The sequence below is a fragment of the Bubalus kerabau genome, chromosome 1 (assembly GCF_029407905.1).
Source record: "Bubalus kerabau isolate K-KA32 ecotype Philippines breed swamp buffalo chromosome 1, PCC_UOA_SB_1v2, whole genome shotgun sequence".
Lineage (NCBI taxonomy): Eukaryota > Metazoa > Chordata > Mammalia > Artiodactyla > Bovidae > Bubalus > Bubalus kerabau.
Genome location: NC_073624.1, coordinates 222,351,214 through 222,365,595, shown reverse-complemented (window position 1 = coordinate 222,365,595; position 14,382 = coordinate 222,351,214). Strand labels below are relative to the sequence as shown.

The 14,382-nt window shown below is 42.8% G+C and overlaps 1 protein-coding gene across 11 annotated transcripts in view; it reads right to left on the bottom strand.

Moving 5' to 3' along the window:
* The window catches only part of LOC129634267 (uncharacterized), a 296,914-nt gene that overhangs the window by 119,881 nt on the left and 162,651 nt on the right, over positions 1-14,382 (bottom strand). The gene's annotated exons all lie outside the window — the stretch shown is intronic.

Sequence of the window (14,382 nt, the reverse complement as noted above, 5' to 3'; positions counted from 1 at the left end):
CTATGTGCAGAGCCATGTTTTGTAAGCCAGTCTCTGTCTTCAGCACAGAGCCACCCTCTCTGGAGTTTCTTCACTCCCTAATACTTCCCAGAGTATACCTTCTAAGCCCAAGTCCTTTACCACTGAGAACCCCCAGACTCTTAAGCTCTGGTTCTCCAGCTCTGACCCTTGAGTTTCAGCTGTCCTTCCAGGTACTCAGCTCTTTCTCTGCAAACATAACATAACCATCAGCCTCTATACCATTTAACTGCATTTACCCCACCCTTGATCTGATGGGTAGCGTTCCCAAGTCTACAAAGGTTAGGCATGGGGAGGAGCGTTCCCCACCAATCTCTCCCCACCCACGTCTCATGGTAGGAAACAAACCATAGTGAAATGCAGGTCCCACCTGAAAACTGCCCCCTACCCTCTGCTATACACAGAAACAGCAGATTGTTATTTTGAAGTTTAGGATCTGCTGATCTCCCTCCTAGACACCCAGGTTTTGCTCTGGCTGAGCTGGACAGAAAGGAGACATCTGACACCAATGAGATTTGGTTCTCATCTCAGTTTTATATAATTTCTGCCAAGGAACACTCTCCAGGACAAGGCTCAGCTTTGTTCTTCCTTGATTTTTCAAGAAGGTCCATGAAACTTGCCCTTGAAGGTCAATATCTATTAACTTGCCTTTCTCCAATCTACCTCCCAAATGAAAAAAAAAATGTTAAAAAGCAAAATTCCAAATGTCTGGGGGCGGTTTGGCAAGAGGCAGATTTCTCGGGGAGAGAGAATTTGCGGGTAAAGGGTTAAACATTAACACACTTCCCTGGAAGGTCTCTTCTCCCCTGTTAATGGAGCCCAAGTGCAAACCTTGGCAGGAATCACACATTAGCTCATGACAGGTGTAGGCTTCATGCTGGTTGCCGCTGCATTTCCAGCAAAAAAAAAATAGGGACATGGGAACTACTCCATGACACAGTAGGCTGGAACAGATTGCTTTGCAGAGATCTCTTCTGGCTGAAATAATTCCCTGTAACAACTTCCTTGACACGCTGTCAGGATGGCCTGTTTCCAAGGTAATGGCTGCTGCATGGGGACATAACAGACATCATCTGTGGTCTTCCAGAGAGAGAGCCGCCAGAACAGCCCCACTGCACTCTTCCAACAGAGCCATTCATTTATTCAACAATGTTTATGGAATCAGGTCCCTTGCTACACACTACTCAGCAGCCTCCCATTCTCTCTGCATCATGATATTGCTCACTTTTTACTCTAAATCAGGAGTTGTAAACCCAAATAGCTATGGGAGCCAGTCAGATAACATAAATAACCAAAGCAGGTTATTGACAACAAGACAGACCCTGCTTGGACAAAGATAGAAGCACTTTCCGCTCTAATCAATGGCTATAACTTCAGAATGCTTTTCTGGAAGAATTTTTTGCAGATCTCTTCTGATAGAAACTGCTGCTGCTACTGCTGCTGCTAAGTCACTTCAGTCATGTCCAACTCTGTGTGACCCCATAGATGGCAGCCCACCAGGCTCCCTCGTCCCTGGGATTCTCCAGGTAAGAAAACTGGAGTGGGTTGCCATTTCCTTCTCCAATGGATGAAAGTGAAAAGTGAAAGGGAAGTCGCTCAGTCGTGTCCGACTCTCAGCGACCCCATGGACTGCAGCCTACCAGGCTCCTCAGTCCACGGGATTTTCCAGGCAAGAGTACTGGAGTGGGGTGCCATCGCCTTCTCCCTGATAGAAACTAAGTTCATATAATATCTTGACACACAGTCAGGATAGCCCAGGTCGTGGGCTGAACAGTGTCCCCTAAATCATGCCTCCCTGGAACCTCAGAAAGTGACTTTATCAAGAAATAAGGGTTTTGCAGATGTGGTTAGTTAAGTAAAGCTGAAGATTAAAGCATAGTGGATTAGTTGTTGTTGTTCAGTCACTCAGTCGTGTCTGACTCTGTGACCCCATGGACTGCAGCACACCAGGCTTCCCTGTCCTTCACCCTCTGTGACCCCATGGACTGAAACACACCAGGCTTCCCTGTCCTTCACCGTAATGGATTTAGGTCCACCCTAAATCCACTAAATCCAATGACTGGTTTCCTTGTAGAGGAGACACACAGAGATACAAACACACAGGGAAGAATGCCATGTGAAGACAGAGGCAGAGAATGGAGAGATCCACCTACAAGTCAAGGAATGCTGACCACAGGAAGCAAGGAGATAAGCATGGGACCAGTCGGCTGGGAATAGGACCCTAATGGGGTGGGGGGGGCAGCATTTAAAACAGCAAAATCTTTCAATGAAAGAGAACGAAAGTATATATGTTTATGGGCCTCTGTGCTACATGATCTTCTATCTGAACTACCACAACAACTCCACATCTATCATAACTGCTTTCAATCAACTCTCTACAACGCACTGAAGAGATCTTCTAAAAACTCACGTCAGATGATGTCACCCATCTTCCTCAAATCCCTTAACGATGTTCACTGCTCTTCCAATAAAGAGTAAAATCCTTATCATGGCCCACAAGGCCCTGCAGGCTCTGGCCCCTGCTCCCTCTCACTCTCTGCCTTCCAGCCTCTCTGGTTTCCTCTAGTGATCCCTGTGCTCTCTTTAACTCCGGGACCTTTGCGTGTGCTGATCCTCTGCCGCAAACATCCTCATCTCCCACCCGACTATGTGCCTAAATATATACACACAAACATGTGTCCACACATATACATACTCGTCTCAACTGGCTAATGCCGCCTCATTCTTCACCTCTCACATTGGTCACCATTTCCTCAGGTCAACTTTCCCTGACCCCTATCCCAAAGTTAGTCCAGTGTTTTTCAGATAACTCTCATGGTACCATATTCCTTTCAAATCTAGCATCTCCTACCTAAATGCATGTGATCATCTGATTCACTTCTGCGAGACCCCCACTGGAAAAACCATCCCGCATGCCTAGAATGGTCGCTGCCATATAGCTCAAGCTCATAGGAGGCACCACAGTGCTGTATGCTTAGGGGATCTATATGATTGGTTTTCCCCCGCTTGAGGTTTAACAGTCTCTCCAGCCTCCAGCTCCTCTCCAGGGACCCCACAGAGACTGAGACAGAACTGTGTTTGAACGTCTCCTGCAGAGGTACGGGTCAGCAGCGGACTGCCACAGGGACAGGGGCTCTGGGTGCGGCAGACTTGGGTATGGCATAAGCCCTCTTGGAGGAGGTCGCCGTTACCCCCACCAAAGAGCTGACAGAACTTACACAGGACTGGGAAACAGACTCTTGGAGGGCACAAACAGAACCTTGTGTGCACCAGGACCCAGGAGAAAGGAGCAGTGCCCCATAAGAGACTGACCCAGACTTGCCTGGGAGTGTCCAGGGGTCTTCAGTGGAGATGTAGGTCAGTGGTGGCCTGCTGCAGGGCTGGGGGCACTGAGTGTAGCAGTACATGCATGGGACCTTTTGAAGGAGGTGGCCATCACCTTCACAGCAGGGAGGGAACACAGCTCCACCCATCAACAAAACCGAATTAAAGATTTACTGAGCACAGCCCAGCCCATCAGAACAAGACCCAGCTTCCCCCTCAGTCAGTTTCTCCCATCCGGAAGCATCCATAAGCCTCTTATACTTCTCCATAGAAGGGCAGACACACTGAAAACCACAATCACAGAAAACTAGCCAATCTGATCACATGGACCACAGCCTTGTCTAACTCAGTGAAACTATGAGCCATGCGGTGTAGGGCCACCCAAGATGGACGGATCATGGTGGAGAGTTCTGACAGAATGTGGTCCACTGGAGAAGGGAATGGCAAACCACTTCAGTATTCTTGCCTTGAGAACCCCATGAACAGTATGAAAAGGCAAAAAGATAGGACACTGAAAGATGAACTTCCCATGTTGGTTGCAATTGTGCAATAGTTTGAGCATTCTTTGGCATTGCCTTTCTTTGGGATTGGAATGAAAACTGACCTTTTCCAGTCCTGTGGCCACTGCTGAGTTTTCCAAATTTGCTGGCATATTGAGTGCAGCACTTTCACAGCATCACCTTTTAAGATTTGAAATAGTTCAACTGGAATTCCATCACCTCCCTGCTGCTTACGTGGGGCCAAACCATGGTGGAGGTAATGAAGATAATGGCAACCTCCTTCAAAAGATCCATCTGGTTATGGATCTCCATCTATGGACATCACCAGATGGCCAACACCGAAATCAGATTGATTATATTCTTTGCAGCCAAAGATGGAGAAGCTCTATACAGTCAGCAAAAAAAAGACCAGGGGCTGACTGTGGCTCAGATCATGAACTCCTTATTGCCAAATTCAGACTGAAATTGAAGAAAGTGGGGAAAACCACTAGACCATTCAGGTATGACCTACATCAAATCCCTTAACAATTATACAGTGGAAATGAGAAATAGATTCAAGGGATTAGATCTGATAGACAGAGTGCTGCCTGATGAACTATGGATGGAGGTTCATGACACTGTACCGGAGACAGGGATCAAGACCACCCCCAAGAAAAAGAAATGCAAAAAAGCAAAATCACTGTCTGAGGAGACAGAAATAACTGTGAAAGAAGAGAAACAGCTGTGAAAAGAAGAGAAGCCAAAAGCAAAGGAGAAAAGGAAAGATTTGCCCATTTGAATGCAGAGTTCCAAAGAATTTGAATGCAGAGTTCCAAAGAATAGCAAGGAGAGATAAGAAAGCCTTCCTCAGTGATCAGTGCAAAGAAATAGAGGAAAACAACAGAATCGGAAAGACTAGCGATCTCTTCAAGAAAATGAGAGATACCAAGGGAACATTTCCTGCAAAGATGGGCTCAATAAAGGACAGAAATGGTATGGACCTAACAGAAGCATAAGATATTAAGAAGAGGTGGCAAGAATACACAGAAGAACTATACAAAAAAGATCTTCATGACCCAGATAATCACAATGGTATGATCACTCACCTAGAGCCAGACATCCTGGAATGCAAAGTCAAGTGGGCCTTAGGAAGCATCACTACGAACAAAGCTAGTGGAGGTGACGGAATTCCAGTTGAGCTATTTCAAATCCTGAAAGATGATGCTGTTCATTAAAGTGCCGTACTCAATATGCCAGCAAATTTAGAAAACTCAGCAGTGGCCACAGGACTGGAAAAGGTCAGTTTTCATTCCAATCCCAAAGAAAGGCAATGCCAAAGAATGCTCAAACTACCACACAATTGCACTCATCTCACACGCTAGTGAAGTAATGCTCAAAATTCTCCAAGCCAGGCTTCAATAGTATGTGAACCATGAACTTCCAGATATTCAAGCTGGTTTTAGAAAAGGCAGAGGAACCAAACTGCCAACATCCGATAGATCATCGAAAAAGCAAGACAGTTCCAGAAAAACATCTATTTCTGCTTTATTGACTATGCCAAATCCTTTGGCTGTGTGGATCACCACAAACTGTGGAAAGTTCTTAAAGACATGGGAATACCAGACCACCTGACCTGCCTCCTGAGAAATCTGTATGCACATAAGGAAGCAACAGTTAGAACTGGACATGGAACAACAGACTGGTTCCAAATCAGGAAAGGAGTATGTCAAGGCTGTATATTGTCACCCTGCTTATTTAACTTATATGCAGAGTACATCATGAGAAACGCTGGGCTGGAGGAAGCACAAGCTGGAATCAAGATTGCTGGAAGAAATGTCAATAATCTCAGATATGCAGAATCACCACCCTTATGGCAGAAAGCGAAGAAGAACTAAAGAGTTTCTTGATGAATGTGAAAGAGGAGAGTGAAAAAGTTGGCTTAAAACTTTTCAAAAGAAAATTTCAAAAAAATTTCAAAAAATTTCAAAAAAAAAAAAAATTCAGAAAATGAAGATCATGGCATCTGGTTCCATCACTTCATGGGAAATAGATGGGGAAACAGTGGAAACAGTGTCAGACTTTATTTTTGGGGGCTCCAAAATCACTGCAGACGGTGACTGCAGGCATGAAATTAAAAGACACTTATTCCTCGGAAGAAAAGTTATGACCAACCTAGACAGCATATTAAAAAGCAGAGACATTACTTTGACAACAAAGGTCTGTCTAGTCAAGGCTATGGTTTTTCCAGTAGTCATGTATGGATGTGAGAGTGGGACTATAAAGAAAGCTGAGCACCGAAGAGCTGATGCTTTTGAACTGTGGTGTTGGAAAAGACTCTTGAGTGTCCCTTGGACAGCAAAGAGATCCAACCAGTCCATCCTAAAGGAAATCAGTCCTGAATATTCATTGGAAGGACTGATGTTGAAGATGAAACTCCAAATACTTTGGCCACTTGATGCTAAGAACTGACTCATTTCAAAAGACCCTGATGCTGGGCAAGATTGAAGGCAGGAGGAGGAGGGGACAACAGAGGATGAGATGATTGGATGGCATCACCAACTCAATGGACATGTTTGAGTAAGCTCTGGGAGTTGGTGATGGACAGTGAGGCCTGGCGTGCTACAGTCCATGGGGTCGCAAAGAGTTGGACACAACTGAGCAACTGAACTGAACTGAACCGAACCAGCCTCTTTACTTCAACAGCCCTTGGCTCATACTTTTATTACAGTAACGGTTCACATTTTGCACCATTCTCTGAGGTTCATTTCTGTCTTCTGACCACTGGCCATCCTGTGGGCAGCTATGATGCTGTGTTCGTCAGTGCATTACCCAATGTACAGGATGAAGACCTTGTCTTACTTAATATTTGTTAGACTCTTAAAGGCATATTTAAAACCTTGCCTTGTTATGAGAGTAATGAGGCCTTGTAGAGACGTGGGAGAGTATGGCACAGCAGTTAAGAGGGTGGGCTCAGGAGTCTAGATCCAAATCTACTTTGTGCTGGTTCTGTGGGATTTTGAACCTGTTACTTCTCTTCGCTGTGCCTTATTCCTCACCTAGAAGATGAAGATAGGACGGTACCCACAACAGAATGACACCGTTAAGACATAAAATGCATACGCGCTATCTATGGTTAGTGCTACCTTTTGTTGATGGAGTGAGCCAATGGTCTTCTTTACATTAAAAATTCTGATAATGAGAGCAGCTATTTTTTTCTAAGATGGAGATTTTGAAACACACTTGAGGGTTGAGGGAAAGGCTTCACTGGAGAAGGAAGAATTCAAGATGCAAAAAAACTTAGGAAGTATAATGAAGGGACCTTCCCCAAAAGTAGCATAAGAGAAAGGGGATAAGATGCTCAAGTGAGGGAGGGGAGCTCTGGACAGGAGGGCTATACCTTTGCAAGGCCAGCTCTGTTTTGCACAAAACCCTTATTAGCAATGCCAGATTCTACACTGCATGGATTCTCCTGTCTTGTAAATGCCCTGCTCAGACGGGGCTAAACTCAGTTCTACCAGTTGTTCTCAACCAGGGGCTTTCCCCTACCCCTAGAGACATCCAATAACATCTGGAGACATTTTTTGATAGCTACAACTTAGGTGGGGTGAGGGAGAGGTGACCACTGCCATTTAGGAGGTGCAGGCCAGAGACGCAGTTGCGTCCTATATCCTATGCACAGAACAGCTCCCTCCCCCAACAAAGTAGCATCTGGTCCAAGGAATTAGGTGTGCCAATCTTAAAAAACCTTGCTCTAGCCCCGTGGTCCCCAACTTTCTTGGCACCAGGGACCAGTTTCATGGAAAACAATCTTTCCATGGGCTGGGAAGGGGGCAGTTTCGGGATGATTCAAGTGCATTAATTTATTGGGCACTTTATTTCTATTATTATTATATCAGTTTTTACCTCAGATCATCAGGTATTAGATTCTGGAGGTTGGGGATCCCTATTCTAGACCATTACACGTAGGGTTCCTGGACCTATACTCACAGACATCATGTCACAGGCTGGGTAATTTAGTTACGGCAGCAATTCAACTAGCCTGTTTGTCCAAAGAAGAGCCTTCCACAATAATCAGTGTGATTTAAAACTTTGTAGACCATAAAATAGTTTGCTCTGATCCAAACTAAATCTTTCATCTCTTCCAAACAGACCTCCAAGTTCCCTGTTGTGGCCATTGTTCTTCAGAAGGGACCACGGAGCCTCAAGGAAGCCCAGGCTGTTCAGTGCATGCAGGAAATTTGTGATTAATCACTTCAACCTGCTTGACTTTAACAGAGATTTTCCAAACCCTGTTTATTGTTCCGCTGCTTGGCTGCTCTGAAGTTATCTATGACTAAAGTCTTAACATTTATTTGTAGAATTGAAGAAGGTATATTTTTACTCTCACATCCCTTCCAAGTCCCTGAATTAGATTAGTGTGAACTTTCCAAAATAAATTCACCTTTGAGCTGAAACTAAGCATGGAAAGTTTCAGCCCAAAAGGATACCTTATTGGAAAGTGAGAAGCAAAGGAAAGTGAAGATTATAATGGATATTTTTGTGTAACTTCAGCACTCCAAGTTACAAAGGATAAAGTATTTGTTATGGAAAGAATTCTCTAACAGAATTGATGTATGCAATCCAGGGCTGATGTTCCGTCCCTTTTCTTCAGACTCTAAGAAAAAATAACTGGAAATAAAGAGAATGGAAAAAATCAGCAGGCACATGTGGATCTAATTCTGTACCGTGTCACTGGTTAAATCCCAAGGAAAGAATGTTTTATCAGGACGAGAAAAAGGCAAACCATCAATAATAAGAAGGAAGACCTCTGATTCCTTCACTCCACAAACTTAATTTTTTGGACCATGACTGTGGTCTAGCAGTGTTCGTCAACAACTCAAAGTTAACATTTTATGGGGATGGCCATCATGATTTTCTCCTACAGGAAACATTCTCAGAGCTCTGGGTGATTTGTATTATAGATAGATGTTAGGGCATTTGGAACTTGTTTTTTCTCTTGATCCTCAACACAGAAAAATATTTCTCAATCACCTCCAACCTCTGAAAGATTCAAAATCTGAACAATTCTAAAGCATTCACCTTTGCAAAACTCCATTCATAACCATAACTATGACTTTGTCCCATAAGACCCAAATAAAATTCTGTTAATCAATGCAGCATTAAAACTAGCACAACAGTGCAACAATTTTTTAAACTGCAAAAAAACAAAAAAGAAAAAGAAATTGCTAATTCCAAATAATTTTTAGAAGCAACAGAATGTTTCCCCTTCCACTGTCCCTCCCCCCACATCTCCCATAGAACAACACACTGTCTTGTACAGAAGATAAATATATAAAACGGATAAAAGAGAAATCGCTCTAGTAAAGCAGTGTTCTAGAAGCTCAACCCGCTCCCCTGACTGCTCACGCAGTGATCTTTTCTGTCCTCTACTGACTGTCTGGATACATACACACATGAAAAAAATAGTTTCCGAATGAGTTTTTTCATTTTTCAATGAACTGAGTTGGCACCATTTAGGGTCAGTTCTTATTTAGCCCACAGGAGCATAAACTGACATCTCGCAAATTAATTTTTAATAGCTCACATAAATTATTAGGGAGTGTAATTTGGGCATGTCAATTTTTGTTTTTACTTTGCTAGATTCTGTCTCATTTGCATGGTTATTATTTGCCTCCCCCAAAGCAGTTTTTACCTTTTAGAAAAAAAATTAATATCTTACCAAGTTCCCTTTTTGTTTTTTGGTTAATATTTCTTTTCAACTGTCTGCCTATTGGCAAATGGGAAAAGATAAAAGGGATAAAAATCCTTCTTCCTTATCCTTCACCTATAACATGATCCAACTGCTAGACATGTCTATGGAATTAGCCAAACTGACATATACTATACAGTTATAAAAGGATCCTACCATTATCTCCTACACATTTTCATTTACACAGTCTTTGTGAATGTAGGATGCTTGCATTATGATATGTGTCACCCACTGATGGTCTGATCTGTTTCTTTAAATGTCTAGATACAGATCCTTGCCAGCCATCGTGGCCCTATGGACATACCTCCCACTACCTCTCATCAAAATAACCACATCTCAGGGGGGAGGGATAAACTGGGAGATTGGGATTGACATATACACACTAATATAGATAGCACACAGAACTAAGAACCTACTGAACAGCATGGACAACTCTACTCAATACTCTATAATGACCTCTCTGGGAACAGAACCTAAAAAAGAGTGGATACACATGTGTATTACTGACTCACTTTGCTGGTGAAAAGACAGCCTTCATAATGGAAGAAAATAATAGCAAATGAAGCAACTGACAAAGAATTAATCTCAAAAATATACAAGCAACTCCTACAGCTCAACTCCAGAAAAATAAATGACCCAATCAAAAAAAGGGCCAAAGAACTAAACAGACATTTCTCCAAAGAAGACACACAGATGGCTAACCAACACACGAAAAGATGCTCAACATCACTCATTATCAGAGAAATGCAAATCAAAACCACAATGAGGTACCATTTCACGCCAGTCAGAATGGCTGCAATCCAAAAGTCTACAAGCAATAAATGCTGGAGAGGGTGTGGAGGAAAGGGAACCCTCTTACACTGTTGGTGGGAATGCAAACTAGTACAGCCACTATGGAGAACAGCGTGGAGATTCCTTAAAAAACTGGAAATAGAACTGCCCAGCAATCCCACTGCTGGGCATACACACCGAGGAAACCAGAATTGAAAGAGACACATGCACCCCAATGTTCATCGCAGCACTGTTTATAATAGCCAGGACATGGAAGCAACCTAGATGTCCATCAGCAGATGAACGGGTAAGAAAGCTGTGGTACATATACAAAATGGAATATTACTCAGCCATTAAAAAGAATACATCTGAATCAGTTCTAATGAGGTGGATGAAACTGGAGCCTATTATACAGAGTGAAGTAAGCCAGAAAGAAAAACACCAATGCAGTATACTAACGTAACACATATATACGGAATTTAGAAAGATGGTAACGATAACCCTATATGCGAGACAGCAAAAGAGACACAGATGTAAAGAACAGTCTTTTGGACTCTGTGGGAGAGGGAGAGGGTGGGATGATTTGGGAGAATGGCATTGAAACATGTATATTATCATATGTGAAACGGATCGCCAGTCCAGGTTCGATGCATGAGACAGGGTGCTTGGGGCTGGTGCACTGGGATGACCCAGAGGGATGAGATGAAGATGGAGGAGGGAAGGGGGTTCAGGATGGGGAACGCATGTACACCGTGGTGGATTCATGTCAATGTATTGCAAAACCACTACAATACTGTAGGGTAATTAGCCTCCAATTTAAATAAATAAATTTATATTAACAAAAAAACACATTATTAATAAAAATACAGCAAATAGTGAATATACCAGAAAAGTAGCAGACTCATAGAGCTGAAGCTAATGGTGAAGAACCTGCCTGCCAATGCAGGAGAACTAAGAGATGCTGGTTCCATCCCTGGGTTGGGAAGATCCCCTAGAGGAGGAAATGGCAACCCACTCCAGTGTTCTTGCCTGAAGAATCCCATGGACGGGAGCCTGGCAGGCTACCAGAAAAAAAAAAACTGACTCACTTTGCTATACAGCAGAAACTAATACAACACTGTAACTCATCTATACTCCAACTAAAAAAATAGTAATAATTAAAAGACAAAAGACCCAGATTCCCATAAGAAGAAATACAGATCTCCAATCAAGGCATCTTCCAAGGGCATGTCTTTGGCACAGGCCACCAAAATCAAAACACTCATAACCTACAGAATATGTGTATACTGGGCAACTCTATGTTTTTTAATAAAAGCATTTATTAAAATTCACAGGACCTTTAATTTATACTTGGAATGTGAAGACATCTTAAACTTTTTTTTATCGGAAAATGATCCCCCAAAACGCATATATCACCAAAACAATAATCAGCATCTCCCGTCTGTAATCCTGCCAAGAACCTGTACAAGAGGAGCAGCAGCAGATGACAGGCCTGTGGAAGCTCACGTTCCCTCAGATATCTTCAGCGTTCCTCTCTAAGACTCTTGGGGAAACTAAAGCAACTGGAATCGTGGCTTTCTCCTGGCCAGTACTGGGAAATAATATCCCCAAGGCTATGTATCTTACCTGATGGTCCACATTTCCAGTGAGGCTGAATTCAGACAGTGCACATGGAATGGCACGTGCTTTGTACTATTTCACTTTAGAGAAATAAAAAGATTAAGCAATCCTGGAAGAACTCCATATTCTTCTTTAAATAAAAAAGATTTTTAAGTTCCTCTTGAAAACTAGTTACTACTTTGAGCAGGAAGGAAGGGTTTGAACAGCTGTCCCTGAGTGAGTTAGGACTTTAAGTCTCCTGGACTTAAAGATTAGCTCACATCCCAGGCCCCTGCAAAAGGAAACCGTATACGCAGAGCTTTTGAGACAATCGTCAGGAATACTTCGTAACAGTACTAGCAGGTCAGCCAGATCTAAAAGACACTTGAGTCCGGAAATGTACCCTAAGACAGCAAGAGCCCAAAGGGTCAACAGTGGCTGACTGGACATTTGATAAAATCATTTGTTTTTTGACTAAAGCTCTGCTGGAAAAAGTCAAACTTAACAAAAACAGAATGAAAATAAAATAGCCGTATAAATGGGCATCTGCCACTTGAGTCAGAGTTTTCTCAGGCAAAATGAACCTGTACAGATCATGTGAGGTTAAAAATACATTAAATGCAATTTCCTCTGCTAAGTGAAGAAGGCAGATGTAAGGGAAATACATAATCCATTTTAATAAAATAAACAGCAATCGTCTCAATGCAGGATAAAAATTTTTTTCCGTATGATTACCTGAGCACTGAACTAGGTGTGAAAAGATGTCTATGATGCCAATCTTCATAAGAGAAAAGGGTAAGAGAAAGGAAAGAAAGGGAGTTAAAAAAAAAAGAGACTGGTTGTCACTGGATATAAAAAATATACACAGCCTCATAGTACAGAAAATTAAAACTAAAATTCTATGGTTTTATTATAAGTGTGCAAAAATTGAACATGCACAAAAACAAGAACTGGAAGCGACAAAAATGGAAACTCGCTTGCTTTCTGGATGAAACCATGAGTAATTTTCATAAAGTCATTGCGTTTTTGCAACATGGAATATGAAAGAGTCTCTACCTGTACTTAACATGCTTTATAACACCCAGGCTAGAAAGATAACATCAGGACAAAATGAAGTACATTTGAAAAGTGAGTGAGGACAGGATGCACGGGATCGAAATGGATCAAATACAGCCTAAAGAATTCCAATGGTTTGCACAACAGGACAAGAAATGAAACTGGTCCCCTCTCGTGATTTCCTCAGGCACCTGGTGGTCTGGAGTCTGTGACCTCACAGGAAGCCGAGACCACCACACCAGAGCCACACAGCACTGATGGAAAAAGCCAAATCACAACTAAATTTATATGAAACACGTCCCTAAGTCGGTCAATATGGCAGCAAGATGCTTGCTTTAAATGGTGGATAAGAAACTGATCAGAAAAAAAAAGAATTTAAGGAAATAAAATATTAAAAAATGTAAATGTGACGGAAATTATAAACAGCCTAAAGGTCCTTTCCCTTCGGGAACAGCTGTGTCTGCTAATCCCTCGAGGAGTCCTCCCTGCGATCGCCCTTCCTTCCTTCCTCCATCTCTCTCTAATAGCTCCCTTGTTCCTGTTGGACAAAACTAGTCCTTTGTGGCTGCTCTCAGAACAACATTAAAAACAGGAATAGGGAAATTGTAAACAGGAGGCTTCTGGTCTACAGGCGAAGACACACACAGACCTCTGAGGCCTACTTCATGCTAAGCAAAGAAACAGATCTTTGTTGCTAAAGGGATTAGGGCTGCGGGATTTCGGAGGCACTGCTAAGGCATTCAGCTGGCCTGAAGTAGGGGCTTTGTAAAGAGATACCTCCATTAGAGGTCTGTGAGCGGAAATCATTCATACTCTTTATACAATCTGGGTAATGTGATAGTACTGGACTGTTAAACGCCTCTGGTGAGGCAGGGTCCTATCTCCTTGAATGGTAAATTCTTCAGCAGCTAAATAGATGGTGGTGTAATTACCTTCACTGACTTTTTTTAATTTGGGGGGTTGGAGGGGGGGGTCTCCCCCCTTTAACCCTTAGTGGGAGTAATGTTAAAGGATCACCCAGAGCCAAGGAGGCAAAGTCTACTCAAGTCGGCTCACAGGTAGCCTTCAGACTTGGTGCTGGCATCTTATGTTAACAAAAATGGCACAACTCGGGACTTTCCTGGTGCTTCAGGGGTTTAGAATCTGCCTCCCAATGCAGGGGATGCAGGTTTGATCCCTGGTCAGGGAACTAAGATCCCACATGTCCCGAGGTAACTAAGCCCACACCACAATGAAAGATCCCTCATGCTGCAACTAAGACTAAACCTAGCCAAAAAAATAAACATTTCAAATGGCACACTCTCAGGATCACCTGCACAGAGGCAATGCCTACTTTGTTCCTGTCTTCACCATGATGATCAAAGTCTCCATCACTGCCTCATTCCC